Source organism: Cryptomeria japonica, chromosome 6 (genome assembly GCF_030272615.1).
Source record: "Cryptomeria japonica chromosome 6, Sugi_1.0, whole genome shotgun sequence".
Taxonomy (NCBI): domain Eukaryota; kingdom Viridiplantae; phylum Streptophyta; class Pinopsida; order Cupressales; family Cupressaceae; genus Cryptomeria; species Cryptomeria japonica.
Genome location: NC_081410.1, coordinates 668,888,360 through 668,906,002, shown reverse-complemented (window position 1 = coordinate 668,906,002; position 17,643 = coordinate 668,888,360). Strand labels below are relative to the sequence as shown.

General features: G+C 40.9%; 1 protein-coding gene across 1 annotated transcript in view; it reads right to left on the bottom strand.

The window, feature by feature from the left end:
- LOC131039065 (peroxisomal 2,4-dienoyl-CoA reductase [(3E)-enoyl-CoA-producing]) overlaps positions 1-17,643 on the bottom strand; it is a 118,144-nt gene that overhangs the window by 85,219 nt on the left and 15,282 nt on the right. The window lies entirely within an intron of this gene.

Here is a 17,643-nt window from a genome sequence, read left to right as displayed (position 1 = left end):
CCTTCCAACTCGTGTATGGGCAGGAAGCTATTGTGCTAGCGGAATTCATGGTGCCAAGCCTCCGCATTGCAATCGAGAACAGATTGGGGGACATGGAGAGCCTAAGGGAGAGATTATATATCTTGAACAAGCTGGATGAGAAAATAATGATGGCCTAATGGGCTACAGAGGCAGCCCAACAAAGGAGGAAGTTGTGGCACGACAAGCACTTGAAACGAATGAGGTTTTCTCTAGGACAACTAGTACTGAAATATAATGGGCATAATGAGATTAAACCAGGCAAATTCAACGTACGATGGTTAGGACCATTAAAAGTCTGCGAGGTGGCAGAGAACGAGGCAGTGAAGTTGTGGACACTAGATGGATGGGAGGTTGCAGGCAGCACCAATGGGTCGAAATTAAAACTGTATCACGAGCAGAGCCGATCGACCGACCTTGAATCCTCCCAAAGAAATAATGACCGTACGAGAAAAAAAAAAGTACGACAGCAAACGTACGGCCGTATGGAAAAAGGGAAAAAAGATTTTTTAAACACCGTACGGAGAGAAAAAAAAAAGGGAGATATTTCAAAGGAGGGATGACATTTGTGGCACGTGCAAGGAGATTAAAGAGCAATATAAATCAAATTAAAGTAATTAATCTCGGTTCAATGGACACAAACAGGAATAAGGGGGATTGGAGAAAACAGTTGCAACCGTTAGAAGAAAAGTTGCAGGGAGGGAGACGAACCCCTGAATCAAGTAAGGACACAGGGAAGAGAATTTTGCCATTAGAAGTGCGTATTGTAGGCAGCCTGGGGATGAGCAGCACTCAGAAAGGCAAGAAGCATCATCCGAAGACCTAGTCGGCAAAGGAGAAGGAAGAGGTAACAGTGGACAACATCGTGTTTGAGGGTCTCAATGGACTAGATTGCAGGAATTGGTGGACGAAGACACCTCATGACGACCCAATAAAGAAAAATTTCCGCCAGGCACAGGTACATTGGGCTGTACAAATGCTAGTTTTTTGTATAAAAGATTTTGAGGTAGTTTTGTGTGCCATGATTGGCACCTATGACAAACACCGCCACCAATCCGTATTTGACTACCAGCACCAGCAGATCATTGTTTCCTTCACAGCAAGCGAGTTCAGAAGGGTTTTTGGCATACCTGGAGTGAAGGGAAAAAAAATTGATACTTCGCAGAAAATCACTCCAGATGTCTATGCCACCTTGCTACAATTGATGTTGCGGGATAACCTCACACAAGCAGAAAAGGATAGCCTCAAAAGTGCTGGTAAGGGTAGGGGGATCAAGAAATCATTTTTGGCGAAGGGAGTATGGAGATGCTTGTTGTCCGTGGTGAAGAGTCGCCTTACAGGTGTCAGTCGTGCGTCTGATATAGCTATTGCACAAATTGTCTTAATGAATGGGCTGCGCAATGGAGTGGTGTATGATTAGGCATCATTGCTAGCAGATAGGATGGAGGAATTCATGACCCTCCAGTATAAGAAATTTTACATGCCACATCATGCCATTGGGCTATTTCTTGATGCAATCCGCACGCAGATTACACCAGGCTCACAACCATTGGAGCCACAGGGTCGTGTTGCACCTGACCAGCCGCCTATATTTTACTGGTCACATTTGGATATCTTGACACATGGCGCTGAAGCATGTTTGGGCAAGAAAAGGAAGAAGCCCGCCATGTCAAAAACGAAGTCAAAGACAGAGGAGTCTGACGCAGATGAGGAGGATGCGGATAGTGGCAAGGAGGAATCCATCGACACCTCCCAGGTGAGCGGAGGGAGTTTTTTTGGCAGGTAGAGAGGGTGGCCAGTTGACGGAGGAGGTAATGGAATCAGTCGACGTCGAAGGATCCTCACCAGCGAGCACTGCTCCAACATCGAATCTGGCTAGGGTCCAGTTTAGACCATTGTGCCTACCAGAGACTTGCCAGTTGGCGGTGCCATGTTCATTAGGGACAGTCAGTACAGTCACCACCGTGCCAGTACCTGGTTTTGGGCAATCTCGAGTGACAATCGCTAGGACACCACCGAGGGCCGAGACCACATCAGGGACCGATCCTATTACTATTGCAGTCCCTGTGGTGGACTCTGTAGAGCAGCAGGGTATCTTGGAGGGTGCGGGGGCCTCTATTCAACAGGAGGTGCCAAGTCATATACAGGAGGAACTGGTGGAAACAGGCGCATTCTAGGATGACCTCAGTGCCTGGTTGAGCCGCTATCAGCTCACACCCGTGGCACCTGTAGGCAAGGTTGTTCTATCTCCACACAGGGAGATGCATTCTCTGGATATTATTGATCTCGAGGAAGGGAGTTCTCCCACTAGTAGGGAGCTTCAGAGGGCTGCTTCACCCCCCGCGGTTGTAGTGACAAGTTCTTACAGAGATGAGGGGGTGACGGTTGGAGTACAACAAGGTTTGGGAGAGTTTGAGCAGTTCATTGCTGATATGACTCTAGGGGCTCAGCGGCTTGTGACCTCTGCGAAACTCCAGGAGGATGATGTCGTGGTCGAACGGATGGAGAAGTTGTTGACTTTTGTCCACGCTGGATGTAGAAAAGAGTTTGCGAGGTGTTTTGAGTCTAGCGGGTGGCCTGACACAAAGAACCTGGGGATGCTGGAGGCTTGGCGCCTCACTGATGGGGTTGGAGAGACCCGGATGCAATCCTTATTGAGGCAGGTGGAGCAGGCCTTTCAAGAAGTCTACTTTGAGCTCCAGAGGACACAGCATATGGCATCCACCACTGAGGCATTGCGCGTAGCAGCTGGCTTGGGAGAGTTTGAGCAGTTCATTACTGATACGACTCTAGGGGCTTAGCGGCTTGTGACCTCTGCGAAACTCCAGGAGGATGACGTCGTGGTCGAACGGATGGAGAGGTTGTTGACTTTTGTCCACACTGGATGTAGAGAAGAGTTTGCGAGGTGTTTTGAGTCTAGCGGGTGGCCTGAGACGAAGAACCTGGGGATGCTGGAGGCTTGGCACCTCACTGATGGGGTTGGAGAGACTCGGATGCAATCCTTATTGAGGCAGGTGGAACAGGCCTTTCAAGAAGGCTACTTTGAGCTCCAGAGGACACAGCATATGGCATCCACCGCTGAGGCCTTGCGCGTAGCAGCAGTGACAGCTCGGGAGGAGCTGGCTGTCAGGTTTCAGGAGGTTGAGGCTGCATTGGCACAGACTCGGGCAGCAACGGACATTCTGGTAGCAGATAAGTCTGCCTTGGTTATGCAGCTGGAAGAGGAAAGGGCAACCAAGGCGAGGATGGAGACACAGTTGGAGGAGGAGAGAGCATCCCGAACTCAATTAGAAACTCGATTGGTTATTGCATTGGAGAGCATCGACAGGAAGGAGAAGGAGGTGTTGGAGGCAGCCTATATGGTTAAGACTACAATGGAGAGGCATATGGTGGCAAAACGAGATCTGAAGAGGAGGACTGAGCAGGTGTACGAGCTACGTGGGTGATTGGCTTCCACCACTACACCACCATCGGTGCCTTCTTCATCAGGGACGCCCTCTGCACCCCCTTAGTTTTTGATTTTGGGTTTTGTTGTCGCAATGTATTCCCCATTTTGTTTGTAAGTCGTCCGGAGACGACCTTCTTTTTTTGGGGGGGCGATGATGTTGGCGGTAATATTGTACGAGAATAAAACCTTAGTTAATTAAGTAATACTTGTCATTGTTAGTATGGTAACCGAGGGATGGTAGCTACGGGTGCGACGATTGCCCCTCGCACCCCTTAGTACCTTTATATACCATGGAAGGTAACTTGTAAGCACACGTGATTATGAATGGAAATAGTATCTCTTATATTTGCTTGATCTTATCTAGTATCTATGGCATTATTGTTTTGCATTGAGTATTCTATCTGCATGTTCTAAACTGTTCACCAGAAGGTAAACAATGTGAACACAATCTTTGCCCTTTTAAAACTCTCTACCAACTACAACTACGATAGTTGATACAAGCCTAGATAATCTGCAAGTCCCTAGTCATAAAATTGTCACTGACAACCAATAAGCACATTGTCATACTTATCACCAAACGAATCAAATGAGCCAAAATTCTGTCAAAAACATACAACATACCTAGATGATGCAAAGTGACACCCTACACAATATTAGGAAATGATATGAATATTTTGCTAACACCTACATACTGTAGATATGAAGCCTACAATAGTGTACGACTTGTATAGACCATACAAACTATACAAATTTGTACAACCACTATTTTTTATGATGCCCTTGAAAATGACCAAATCTGAAACTACTCCAAACCCTATCTAGTTTACTACCAATTCATAGGTTTTTGGGCCTTCTAAACTCAACAATAAGGTTTATTTTGCTCCAAGATGCACCATGTGAAAATTCTTGGCAAAACACTACCGAAAATGAGGAGGGAGAGATAGATCTAAAGCTCTAACACCATGTAAAATAAATCACAAGGAAATCACAGGAGCCCAAGATTCCCTGCAACACCAATTACTTTCCACATAAGAGAGAAGAAATGATTACGCAATATTTGCCAAAGAATGATTCAATGCAACCTTAATTATGAACATATGACACATCATGTACAATGAGAGAACCCTTGTATATATAGGCAAGGGTGAAGGATAGAACAAACTAAGATGATGATATGTGTCTTAATCTTATGACTCAAGACACAAAAATTAAATGCCCTAAGTAAACTTAGCTAGGCTAATGTGAAAAGGTGTTAAAAGGAAACCAGATAGGTATAAAAACAATTCGCAAGAGCCAAAAAAATCATAGTTGAATGGTGGAACAAAATAAGCACACCCTTGCATCTCCTAATATTTGCTTTGAGCCCCAAATAATGTATTGGTCAATTCAAGTTTGTTGGTACGACAATTTGTTCCCTTTGGTTTGGTACAGCCATACTGTATCTGTAAAAAAAATTAATGTATTAAAATACCCTTAATTTGCAAACAAAAATACAAAATTGAAAACATAATTGATACTGATAAAGATAACTGAAAATACAAAGAGAATCAAACCAAGCTAGATAGCTTGACCATAAAGGTAAAGGAAACTTTTGTTAACGGTAGAACATTATTACATTATGCAACTGATCAGCCATACAGCAAAAAACATGCATTGGATATTGCCTATTTTCTGTAGAGAAAATTTCAAAATGAAAAAGAATTGGTCAAAATGTAAAGATAAATATGGGAGGACCATTCTTCATTTCATGGCTCTACATCACTACAAGAGACAGACTTATCAACACTTGCAATTGAGTGCAAGATGAAAAGGATCAAAATGAGGAAAGCAAGCTGCACTTTGTTATAAACAAACATCATAGCCACATGGTCAGGTATTTGTGAACTATTTTAAGTGCTGCACAATCCGTTCATGGGATGCCTTAAGGAAAGACAACTTTGCACAAAGCAACTCAAAACGAGGACCAAATGATGAAAAAAATGATTTATTGTATTACGCTAGCATTAAAAGCAGAGATATATCCATGAGGCTGCTACTCCAAACAAAAGAGAAAGGACCAAAATGGAACTTCATGAAACACTGCCACTCAATCCATTAATGGGATGCCTTGAGGAAGACAACTTTGCACAAAGCAACTCAAAACGAGGACCAAACAATGATAAATATTATTTACTGTATGGGGTTAGCATTGAAAGTAGGGATATATCCATGAGACTGCTACTCCAAACAAAAGAGAAATGACAAAAATGGTGATTATGTTAGAAAAATAGTATCTTAAATTGCAATAATAAAAGGTTACTATTGCTACATGAGCGAAGAGGGTTCTAGGGCCACGCCCCAACTACAAGGGATCACAAGGTTACTATTGATACATGAGCGAAGAGGGTTCTAGGGCCACACCCCAACTACAAGGGATCACAAGGGGGTCCCCCCAACAAAATTTCATTTATAATTTATCATTGTGAATCCTAACCGTTTATCATTAGGTCATAGATCTAACGGTGGATATTTTGTGCACTTTGTTTGCCCTAGTGTTGACGTGTATTTTGTACACAATCATACACAGAATAAAATACCTAAAGGCATCTTATCCTCTCTTGAATAAAGTCGCTAACAGCTGAAGATTTCGCAAGAAGGATCAGTTAGGATGACTCCAATGTTCTGGTAAGTAGGGTCTCTACGTGTGGATAAGCACCAGTGGTCGTTGTGATTCGCTGTGTCCTCAAGGGGCCTTACGTTACCGAAGATTTTTGCTAAACTAAACAAACTTTTAAAGAAAAATGACAAAAGAGTAGGGTTTGCAAGAGCTCTAATCTAGTCTAACCCTAAGAATGACTTCATGTGGACAAGACTTGGCAAGATTCTACCAACTTCAATTTTGCCATAAAATAACAACTCAATTGAAATTGATGCGATCTTCTAAGGTAACAAATGATTTTCAATGCATCAAAGATCAAAGACACTACCACGAAGGTACATATCCAAGATACAACAATGATTGAAGGTTAAGTGATTCAAGTATTCTCCAGTCGACCACGCAAGGCGTTCCTACAATCAGCAAGAAGCTAGTGGTTTGGAAAGCGAATCCTACCAAAGATCAAGTCCAACACTTTGTCCTTCGAATTAACACACTACTTTGATTGAGAATGATTCAAGTAAATTGAACAACCATGAAGATAACCAAGAGAAATGCAACAAAACACCATAACTTCAATATTTCATTGATCTCAAAGGCATCATATACAACAATTGTTTGAATTCTTTCCTCAAAGCTCAATCTTGCTACAAAAGTAAATTGCTTCTAAACTCTAATACATCAATAATCTAATCTTCTTCTCACATCTAATTATGAAAATGAAATGAAATGAGGGTATAAATAGCATCCTCAATTACAATGAATGGTCCAGATCGAAAGCAGATCAACGGTCAAGATCATGACACCTAAACCCTAATTAGGGTTTGTTACAAATGGCCTCCTTTTTACTGAACAATATTAAATGCATAGCCAAATATTAAATTTGGCACAAAAATCTAGGAGACATAGACCAATGACAATTAAGGTGCCATGTCATCTATAACAACCTCTCATCTAGAATCTTATTCCCTTTCCAATGCTCCTTTTTAGCATATGCAATGAATCTTGACACGATTCCTTCGATCTCAGCAATTGGAATCTCGGGAAGATTCTTCATTCTTTCTTCCAAGTGGATGACCTGATCAAATGCATCTAGAAGAGCTGCGTCCCATGTAGTTTCAAGTTCCTTAGTCTTTTCAATCAGGAGCATGGTAGCAAACATCTGGTCCTGTTGCTCATCTGTGATATTAGCGTCCTTGCAAAAGATGACCTTGATTCTATCCTCCAATTCCTGCAAATCCACATCTGTCTCGACCTCGATCCTCCTGCCAAGAATGGTACGTAGTACCTCAAATATTCTGTCCTGGATCGGATTGATCACCTCCTCAACATGGCCACATCTAGTACTGATGTCCTCAAAGAGAACACTCTTCATCTGGAGTAAGGTTGACCACTGAAGCAAACTGTGAGGTCCTCCATCCATGATCTTTTCCTGCGCTAAGACCTTCCTTGATGTTTGTCTGATTACCTTCAAGACAGGAATGATAACATCTTTGGTATGAGCAAAAGCGGCTACTGTTATCATCAAGTTGTGGATTATCTCAAGAACTTGGATAGCCCTATGAATAGTCTTCATCATCCTTGTTGCAAATTCTACGGCAACTGTATGAGATTTATCCATCCAAGTACTCATACGCTGGACCATACTCCTGAATCTCTCTGCCTCATTGATTGATTGAAGGGGAAGTGCCTGTACGAGTGATCTTGCTGGATCCTGACGTCCCAAAGGCTCATTGAGATGACTGAAATAGGTCCTCCATGCACCGACCTCTCTCTCAAGCCTTCTATTCTTCTCCATTTCTTCTCTAAGCTTGTCTTTCAATGCCTCAAATGAATCGATGGCATCATCCAACGTCTGTTCGGCTGTGGATGGACCTAGCTCAAATGTCTCTATATCATATTCCTCTGCTAGGATCTCCCCTTCATATTTATCCACTGCCGGTGTAGCTATCTGCAGTTTTCTGGATCCAGTCTCATCTCTAATCATCTTAGACATCTTCGTAGCCTTCCTCTTCTCTGTCACTTTGTGAGAATGTCCAACAAGGCTCTCTAAATCAATTACATTGTCTTCGTCCTCTATCACGATCACCTTGGTTAATCTTTCCTTCAACCAATCTGGGATGGCCGATCTTGTCTCTTTAACCTGTATTTCCTTATGCAATATTTCTTCTTCTCTGGGAGGAGATGTTATTTCATTATCTTCTCTATCTTCATGTAGCTCATAATCCTGGAGAGATCCATCTGGTGACCCTTGCGGTGCCTGTCCTTGTTCCTGCCTATCATTCTGTACCATCGACTCCATAGACTCTTCCACTTCAAGTGTCCTTTTCTCTGGTCGAGAAGATGTGCCGGATGAACGATCTCGGTTGGCCCCTTGCTTCCTCTTGGAAGATTCTCTCTTCTCAGGTCTCTCTTTCCTCTTCGAACCTCTTGGATGGAGATTGCTTTCACTTGCACATCGAAGGTTGCCTTCATTTGTATTCCTGGGATTAGGATTGCCTTCGCTTACACTAGCTCCACCTTCGGCTGGTTTCTCTTCCAAAGTGAAAGTCATAGCTATGCCTTGCTCTCTCAACTTCTGATGCTGCACATCAACCCATCTGCGAGTACAAGATAAGACTGGAGCCATCAAAGCATCTAGATCCACGACCTCGGGCTCATTCCAATCTAACCTTATTGATTTGCTTTCTCGATCATAGGATGACTGGAGATGTCTGCCACTGTCCTGTGCTTGGTTGGCCACTCTGTAAATCTTGCATTTCCTGATGAAATCCAAAGGCAATCTAGAATGCATCTTTCTTTTCACTTCAAGATCATCTAAGAAATTCATCATAAAATCTTCTATCTGGTACTCATGCTTAAACTTCTTACCGACTGTCTCTTCTAAATATCCATGTGGATCAAAGCTTTCTCTCAAAGCAAAGGATGAAAAAGAATACAAAGCTAACTCCTTCTCTGCGTCATCCATGGCTAAAGCATTAGGACATACCTCAACTAAATTGCCTAAAATGATAGGTACCGGAACTCCATTCCCATGCCTATGTCTGAATGCCTTCGCATAAGCTGCCAACTGTCTTGTTACCTCAAGTAACACAATTCTGTCTGTTGGATATCTCGGCAACATGTATGGAGGTGAAGGACATCCATGTACTCTGATATATGTAAACTTCGGAAATTGGATAAACCAGGCACCGTACCTCTTCACTAGTTCCTATGCATCCTGAGATAATCTGTTGTGAATCCCACCTTGCAACGTCCTTGTGATGTTCATCGTGAAGGTATCATTAACTAGCTTGTAGTTACTTTCTGGCGGATGATGCAAGTGGACATAGGAATCACAAACTCTGACCTCGCCGGGTCCTCTTCCAATCACTCCTCTGTGAGGTAGTCCTGCGTACTCAAAGCTCCTGATCAAGGCATATATGACGTATGAACTCATGTGGAAGGACTTGGTAGCTTTGAGTCTCCTCAACTGTACGTCCAAGCAATGGCTAATCATTCTAGCCCAATGAATCGTTCCTTTTCCCTGAACTATCACCTGGATGAAGTAGAACATCCACTTCTCAAAGTAGAAGGCGTGAGGGGCTCCTGTGACTCGGTTGAGCATTGTAATCAAATCTCTGTACTCCTCCTGGAAATCGATCCTATGCGGTGTGTTCGGGATCTTGCTCAGGCGAGGACGACTCTTAAGTAACCAGTTCTTGTTGATTATGCTTAGGCAAGCATCTGGATCATCTTCGTACATGGACCTGGCTCCTTCTATGCTCTTGTATATCATGTCCCTGTGCTCTGGAAAATGGAAAGCTTCACTTATAGCTTCCTCAGAGAGATAAGCTAAAGTGTTTCCTTCCTTGGACACGATCGTTCTGGACTGAGGATCATAATGACGAGCACACTCGATCATCAACTCATGGCACTGAACTGCTGGAGGGAAGCCGGCCGCCTTAATGATGCCACTCTCGATTATCCTCCTGGCGACAGGTGATGGCTTGCCAATGTAAGGGACCTCTCGAAACTTCTTCGTGCTGAAGTTGCCTAAGTTGGTATCTCCAATGTTGCTCCACTTCGACACGATCTTGGTCTCCACTTCTTCGGTCTTTTGATCTTCCTTCATGAGAGCTGGACGACTGGTGGATGCTCCCGCCTTCGAGGTCGCCATACCTACACAACATTTCATAATAAGTAACTAGATATTGCAATGCATAACATAGATTAGATTAAAGATTAATTTTTAGGAAACCTCATGATAAGTCCTTGAGTTATCATTTCCTAAAAACAATTGAGCTACTGGAATTCAAAATTTCAAAATTCAAAATTTGAAGCTATGACGATCAAGAATTCAAAACTTAAAAGAAGGGATCATCGCCATACCTTACTTGAAAGCTTAACCCTAAAATGCAAAATAAAGGAATTCGTCTAGGCAAAATCGAAATTTGGTGGCTTCAATGTGATCTCTCTCAAGCTAGCAATTCGCCACCCTTGGGGTCTTTGACGTGATCTTCAATGTCCTTGGCAAGTTCGCCTCACTTGAATTCGCACGTACTCTCCTTTTGATAATGCTTCGCACACCTTGCTTGAAATGGAAATTCGCTCCACTTGAATACCAATCACACTTCTCCAAAATCGCATATGAAAGATGATAAAATGATAATGTGAAAATGAAAATTTTCACCTCCCTTTATAGGCGCTTACCCCCCTTCATTACCTTAGGCCGACTTTTGCAAAATAAGGTGATTAAAATGATTTTTAAAATAAAAACCAAGACCGACCTTCATAAAATAAAAGAATTTAAATCCCAAGCGCTTAATTTGATTTTTAATTAAATTAATAATTAATTAATTAATGCCTTCGTTTTTTAATAAATAAATTCGATTTTTTAAATAGGCAAAAAATTAATTAATTAAATATCCAAGCGCAATTTTTAAATGCTATCAATTGATTTATCGATTTTTCTAGCATTTAATAAAATTTAAAAATGTTTGTTAGCGCCAAATTTAGAAAAGGTAAGGACACAAACCATTATCGCCCTAGTCCCTAACTGAGGGACAGGAGCGAATTATCACCTTGATCTTGATTCTTGTGCTTTTGACGTTTGAAACCATCATCTCCATGTTGAAAGTGGCATGTTTACAAGGAATGTCAAACTTGAGTGACTTGATTTTGTAAATGAATGCCTTTTGTGACTAATATCGCCCTGGTCCCTTGGTGGGGGACAGGAGCGAACTTCATATTTTCCCCTTGGCCTTTGTTTCTACGACCACCAAATTTCATCATGAGGGAGAAACAACGTTAGTCTTTCGTTCCATGCTTGTTTCACTTGTCTTTAACAAGACATTTTGATGCTTAAATAGATTATCGCCCTGGTCCCTTGGTGAGGGCCAGGAGCGATCCCCATGTTCTAGCCAAAATTCTTCGTTCTTAACCTTAACTTCTCGTTTGTCGCCTTCAAAATGATATCTTTGATCTTGTGTACCTTGGCTTTGACGTGATCTTGAAGGATAATGAGTGATTATGTGAAAATCGCCCTGGTCCTTGCCTGAAGGACAGGAGCGATGTTGTCTCCTTGGCTCAATTGATCACCCTTTGACGTTTGATTCCTTTGTATATCATCTTCTTAAGATCACTTTGACCTTGTGCAACCTTGTACAACCTTGACTTGGCGTGATTTTTGAAGGAATTGGCCAATATGGTGATTATCGCCCTGGTCCTTGACTGAGGGACAGGAGCGAACTTGGGCATCCTGGGCTCATCCTTGTTCTTGTCAACGCGCACTTGCCTTCACAATGTAAAACGAGGTCTTTTGATCCCTCTTGGACACTTGAAACTTGATAAACCTTCAAAATTTAAGCCTTCATAGAAATTTCGCTCTGGTCCCTGACTGAGGGACGAGAGCGATCTTGGACATTTGGTGCAATTCTTTCAATATTGGCGACCTTTAATACTTCGTTCTTCATCAAGATACCTCAAAATGTCCTTGCCTCCTTGTATCCTGACTTGGAGTGGTTTGAACTTGGGTAGAAGGCAAGATAATCATCATTTCGCCCTGGTCCCTGGCTGAGGGACAGGAGCGAACTTTCATGTGCAAGCTCAATTACACTTTGCCAACTTCCAAATTTATCTTCAACGGTCTTGTAGTGCCCCATTTCACTCATCTTTGGCTTGGAGTTTGCTCTAACTTGGCAAGAAATTTGTCTAAGGCAAAAATTGCTCTGGTCCCTGACTGAGGGACAGGAGCGCCTAGGCCAATATAGGTCTCATTTGGTGTCTTGCAATCTTCAATATTGTCTTCAACGAATCCGTTACACCGTCTTTGCTTGCCTCAAACCTAAAACTTGCTTGCTTTTTGCCCAAAACATGCCTCATGAGGAATTTCGCTCTGGTCCCTAGGAGAGGGACGGGAGCTACACTGAATCTCGCCCTAGTCCCTGACTGAGCGACAAGAGCGATTTTATATTTTTGGTCCATTTTCCTTCACGAAGGCACTTCAAGTTATATTCAACTGATGAAGCATATCTCCTTTGATCTCTTCAAATCGTCAAGTTGTTCAAATCCTGCAAGGACAAGGCAATGTTTGATTTCAAGCTCCGGTCCTTCACTGAGGGACAAGAGCGATTTTTACTCCTGGGGCATTTCCGTGCTCATGAAATTCTTCAAATTATATTCAACGGAAAGATCATGCCTCCTTTTACCATTTCCAATCGAAAAATCATCTTGATCTTGTAGAGACAGTAAGATTTTTGAAAACGAGCTCCGGTCCTTGACTGAGGGACAGGAGCGATTTTGCTCCTACAGGCCAAAATATCATGATTTTAGGATTTTAATCACTTCACAAGGCAAAAACAAGCCATTTCCAATGCCGGGGATCAATCATCAAAATTTTCAAAATTTGGTCAAAATCACTCAATTGGACAAAATTCGCAATTTCATCATTCACACTTAGACAAATTTAGACTCTTCATTCAAAATTCCAATTGAAAATAGACCAACTCACTTAGCCTCTGGCGAATTCACTTTATTCAAAATTGCATCCTACGAGAGGAAGCTCAAAAAGCTCTCAAGACTGACTGGACTCTGGCCTGAAAAGATCAAAACGGGAACCCTAAGGCTTGACCCTAATCCAGACACCTGACAAACTACCAAAACCCTAAAAAGCAAAGCGAAAGGCGAGCGAAAAACGAGCAAAAAGAGGGGGTCCCCATTTTAATGGGGCGATGTGTGAAATGATCACAACACCTAGAAAGCAACCCCATTTTATGAGGGCATTGTATTACGGTTGTGTATGTGTGATATATTCGAAGAGTCTAATAGGTGTTGAGTTGCCTCTGGATCTCTGATGGTGATACTCCTGTGAGAAGCTTGCTCTACAAGCATATTGTAATATGTTGTTAATTTCTGAATAATATATCGGGTGGCTTTTGGAGTGTAGGGTTTTTCTCCCAAAAGGGTTTTCCCCATGTAAATCATTGTGTTGTGGTATGGATGCTAACTATGTTTATTTTTGTTAACCTTTTGTAATTATTGTAAAGATCTGTAAAAGTTTTGGATTACCCTCCTCTCAAAATTAGTGTAAGAAGTTGTTCCGCTACGTCTTATAACTAGTATTTTGAACTCATCTAGATTCAAGTGTGAGCTTGTGCTGAAGATATTTTTTGATCTTATTGTAGGAATTTTCAGATGACAAGTTCAGCAAGGAGAATAGAGGTGGAGAAATTTTCTAGAAGTAATTTTGAAATGTGGAAGCTAAAGATGAAGGATCTGCTAATTGATCAAGATATGTGAGATGTTGTTGATGAAAAGGTCTCAAGACCTACAGATCCTACTGCAGCTACTCAGTATGATGTTATGGACCGTAAAGCCGAGGGTCTAATCAGATTGTGCTTGGAAGACTCTGTTCTAATCAATGTCCATGAAGGACCTCTACAAAAAAGCTTGGTGAGATGTATTGAACCAAATCTTTATTAAATCAGATTTTCTTAAGAAAGAAATTGTATTCCTTGAGAATGGAAAAGGGTGGATGGGTTACAAACCACCTAGAAGCGTTCAACATTATAGTGGCTCAATAGGCATTTGTTGGTGTCAAGATGGAGGAGGAAAAATATCAAATCTTTCTTTGTTCTTTGCCTGATTTGTGGGATTCTCTTGTTATGGCTATTGTGGTACTTCTGTTGTTTTCAAGTCTGAAGATGTAGTGCATGCCTTGCTTGGTGAAGACATGCGGAGGAAGGTATGCATCAATTCAAAGAAAGCCCTAACTATTCGTGGAAGACCTAAGGAAAAAAGAAGAATGAGAAGCATGATAAATCTAAATCTAGAGGGAGATCTAAATCTCTTGGAAAGTCCAAAGTCATTTGCTGGAATTGCGGTAAATCGGGACACTTTTGTAAGGGTGGCAAAGAAGAAGAAAAACAAGTTTGATTTTGATTCTGAATCTGAGAACGAAGATGATGATACGTTCATTGCAGCTTTGGCCATTCATGTAGGTAATGATGCATGGTTAATTGACTCAAGCACATCTTTTCATATGATTTCCAATAGAGATTGGTTTTTTGAATAAGAAGAATTTAATGGAGGTAAGGTGTACTGGGTTGACGATTCTTATTTAGGTATTGTTGGTCATGGTAAAGTTAGAATCAAGTTTTCTGATGGTAGAGTAAAAAGGATTAGTGGTGTGTTGCATATCCCCGAACTAAAACGAGATTTGTTATCAGTGAGTAAACTGATAGATATGGGTGTGCAGGTAGTCTTTTCTGATGCAAGATATAAAATGGTTAGAGGTACTATGGTGATTGCTAGATGTGTCAAATTTGGTGCATTGTATACGCTAGAAGAGCACACTTTTGAGTGTAATAGCACTTTTATGAAAAGCAAATCTTTGGATATTTCATTGTAAGATGTGAAGGTTTCACCTTTAGCAGATGGACATGGCTTTTGGGTGCCTAAGGGTGCTTTTTCTTCTGAAGCAAAGTTACCTACAAAGAAGACTATGTTATGGCACCAAAGGCTTGGCCACATTGGAGAAAAGTGTATAAGAACCTTGAAAAATAAAAACCTTAATGAAGGTTTGAATAATTGTAATCTTGATTTTTTATTTCTAGGAGCATTGCATTTATGGAAAACAAAACCACGTTCAATTTTAATCGAGTTCTCATAAATGTTGTGGTGTTTTGGATATTATTTCATTTGAATGTGTTTGGTCTTGTAGATGCTCCTTCCATTGGAAAATCCACATATTATGTTTCATTTATTGATGATTTTAGTAGGACATGGGTATATTTTCTAAAAAGTAAATCTAAAGTTTTTGGTTGATTTAAAGAATTTAAAGCAATAGTTGAGTTGCAAACTAGAAAGAAAATAAAATGTTTGAGGACTGATATTGGCAATGAATTTTCCTCTAATGATTTAGATAGATTTTGTAAAGATTGTGGCATTAATAGACAGAAGACAAGTCTGTACTCTCCACAGTAGAATGGAGTTGCAAAAAGAATGAAGAAGACATTGATGGAGAAGGCTAGCAGTATGTTGAGTGGTGCTGGTCTAAAACAAAAGTTTTGGGCTGAAGTTGTTGCCACTGTTTGCTACATGATTAACAGGTCTCCCAGATTGGCTCTTGTTGATAAAAACACCTATGAAGGCATAGTTCGGTCATAAGCCTTCATTGAGACATCTTAAAGTTTTTGGTTGCAAGGCATATGCACATGTCCCAAAGGAGAAGCGAACAAAGTTGGTGAACAAGGCTATGAAATGTAACTTCATTGGATATAGTTATGGTGTCAAAGGATACAAGCTTTGGGACTCTGTTGCACAAAAGGTAATACATAGTAGAAGTGTTATTTTTAGAGAAATGAAGCCTCCTCCTGTTGCATTGCAGACAAAACAAACTGAACAGAAAGATGTGAGTCAATTTCCTTCTACACCTAAAAGAGTTGAATCGAGACCACTAAATAGGCAAAAAATTGAGGAGAGCTCATCTAGCTTAGAATCTTCAAAAGAGGAAGAACCTCCAACTCAGCTTGTTCGAAGGTCTACAAGACATAGACAACCACCTGAAAGGTATTCACCTGATAATTGGAGATGTATTTTTGCTTTGAATACTAATGTGGATGAACCTAGATCCGCAAAAGAGGCATTAGGTATGAATGATGCAAATCCTGGAAGATTGTTATGGATGAAAAAATGGCAGCTTTGAAAAAGAATTATACATGGGATCCTATACCATTGCCTGAAAGACAAAAACCTATTGGTTGCAAATGGGAGTTCAAGAAAAAGATTGACACAAATGGAGGTATTGAGAAGCATAAAGCAAGGTTGGTTGCAAAAGGCTACTCTCAGGTTGAGGGTGTTGATTATGGTGAGATATTTTCTCCTATTGCGAAAATGACATCCATTAGATTTTTGTTTTATATTGTTGCTGCTTATGATTTAGAGGTTGAGAAAATGGATGTGAAAATTGTTTTCCTTCATGATGATTTAGAGGAAGATATTTATATGACACGGCCATAGCACTGCATGGTAAAAGATAAAAATAATTTGGTTTGTAAATTGAAGAAATCTTTGTATGGCCTCAAATAGAGTCCTAGGATGTGGTCCTAGAAATTTGATACATGTGTTAAGCTTGGGATTTGTGCACTCTAAATCAAATCACTATGTTTGTTATAAATCTGACGGTGATCATTTCTTGTACATTGCATTATGTTGACGGTATGTCATTTCATTGGTAAAGGGAAAAGGTATGATTTCAGAACTAAGACTCAGCTTGCTGCTAAGTATGAGATGAAAGATCTTGGTGCACCGAAATGAAACACATTCTTGGGATGGAAATTAGAAGAGATAGAGTGAACAGAAAGTTTTGGCTAAGCCAAAGTAAGTATGTAAATTCAGTTTTATACAGGCTTAACATGCAAGATTGTAGACCATTAGGTGTTTCCTTTACAATTGGAACAAAGTTATCTATTTTAGATTGTCCTACATCCCATCAGAGATGGAAGACATGAGCAGAGTACCTTACCAGAGTACGGTTGGAAGTTTGATGTATGATATGGTCTGTACTAGACCAAACATTGTCCAAGCAGTGAGAGTTCTTTCCAGATATATGTCTAATCCTAGTAGACTTTATTGGGATCCAGTTAAAAGGGTCTTCAGATACTTGAAGAGTACCTCAAAGTAATTTAACAAGAGACGAGTTTTCCCTTGATATTCATGGTTATGTGGATTCAAACTGGGCAAATGATGTTGATGGCAAAAGATCCACCACAACTTAAGTGTTTACTTTATTTTTTGGTGCAATTAGTTGGATGAGTAAACAACAGGTTGTGGTTGCTTTGTACACTACTAAAGCATAGTATATGGCAGCTACTCATGCTTGTAAAGAAGCCATTTGGCTTAAGAGACTATGTTCAAATATTGGAATAAAACAATAACAACGATAGTTTATTGTGACAGTCAAAGTGCAATTTGCCTAGCTAAGAACCTGATTTTTCATGCCAAGACCAAGCACATTGATGTTCAATATCATTTTGTGAGAGGATGGCAAGGTAAAGTTGGT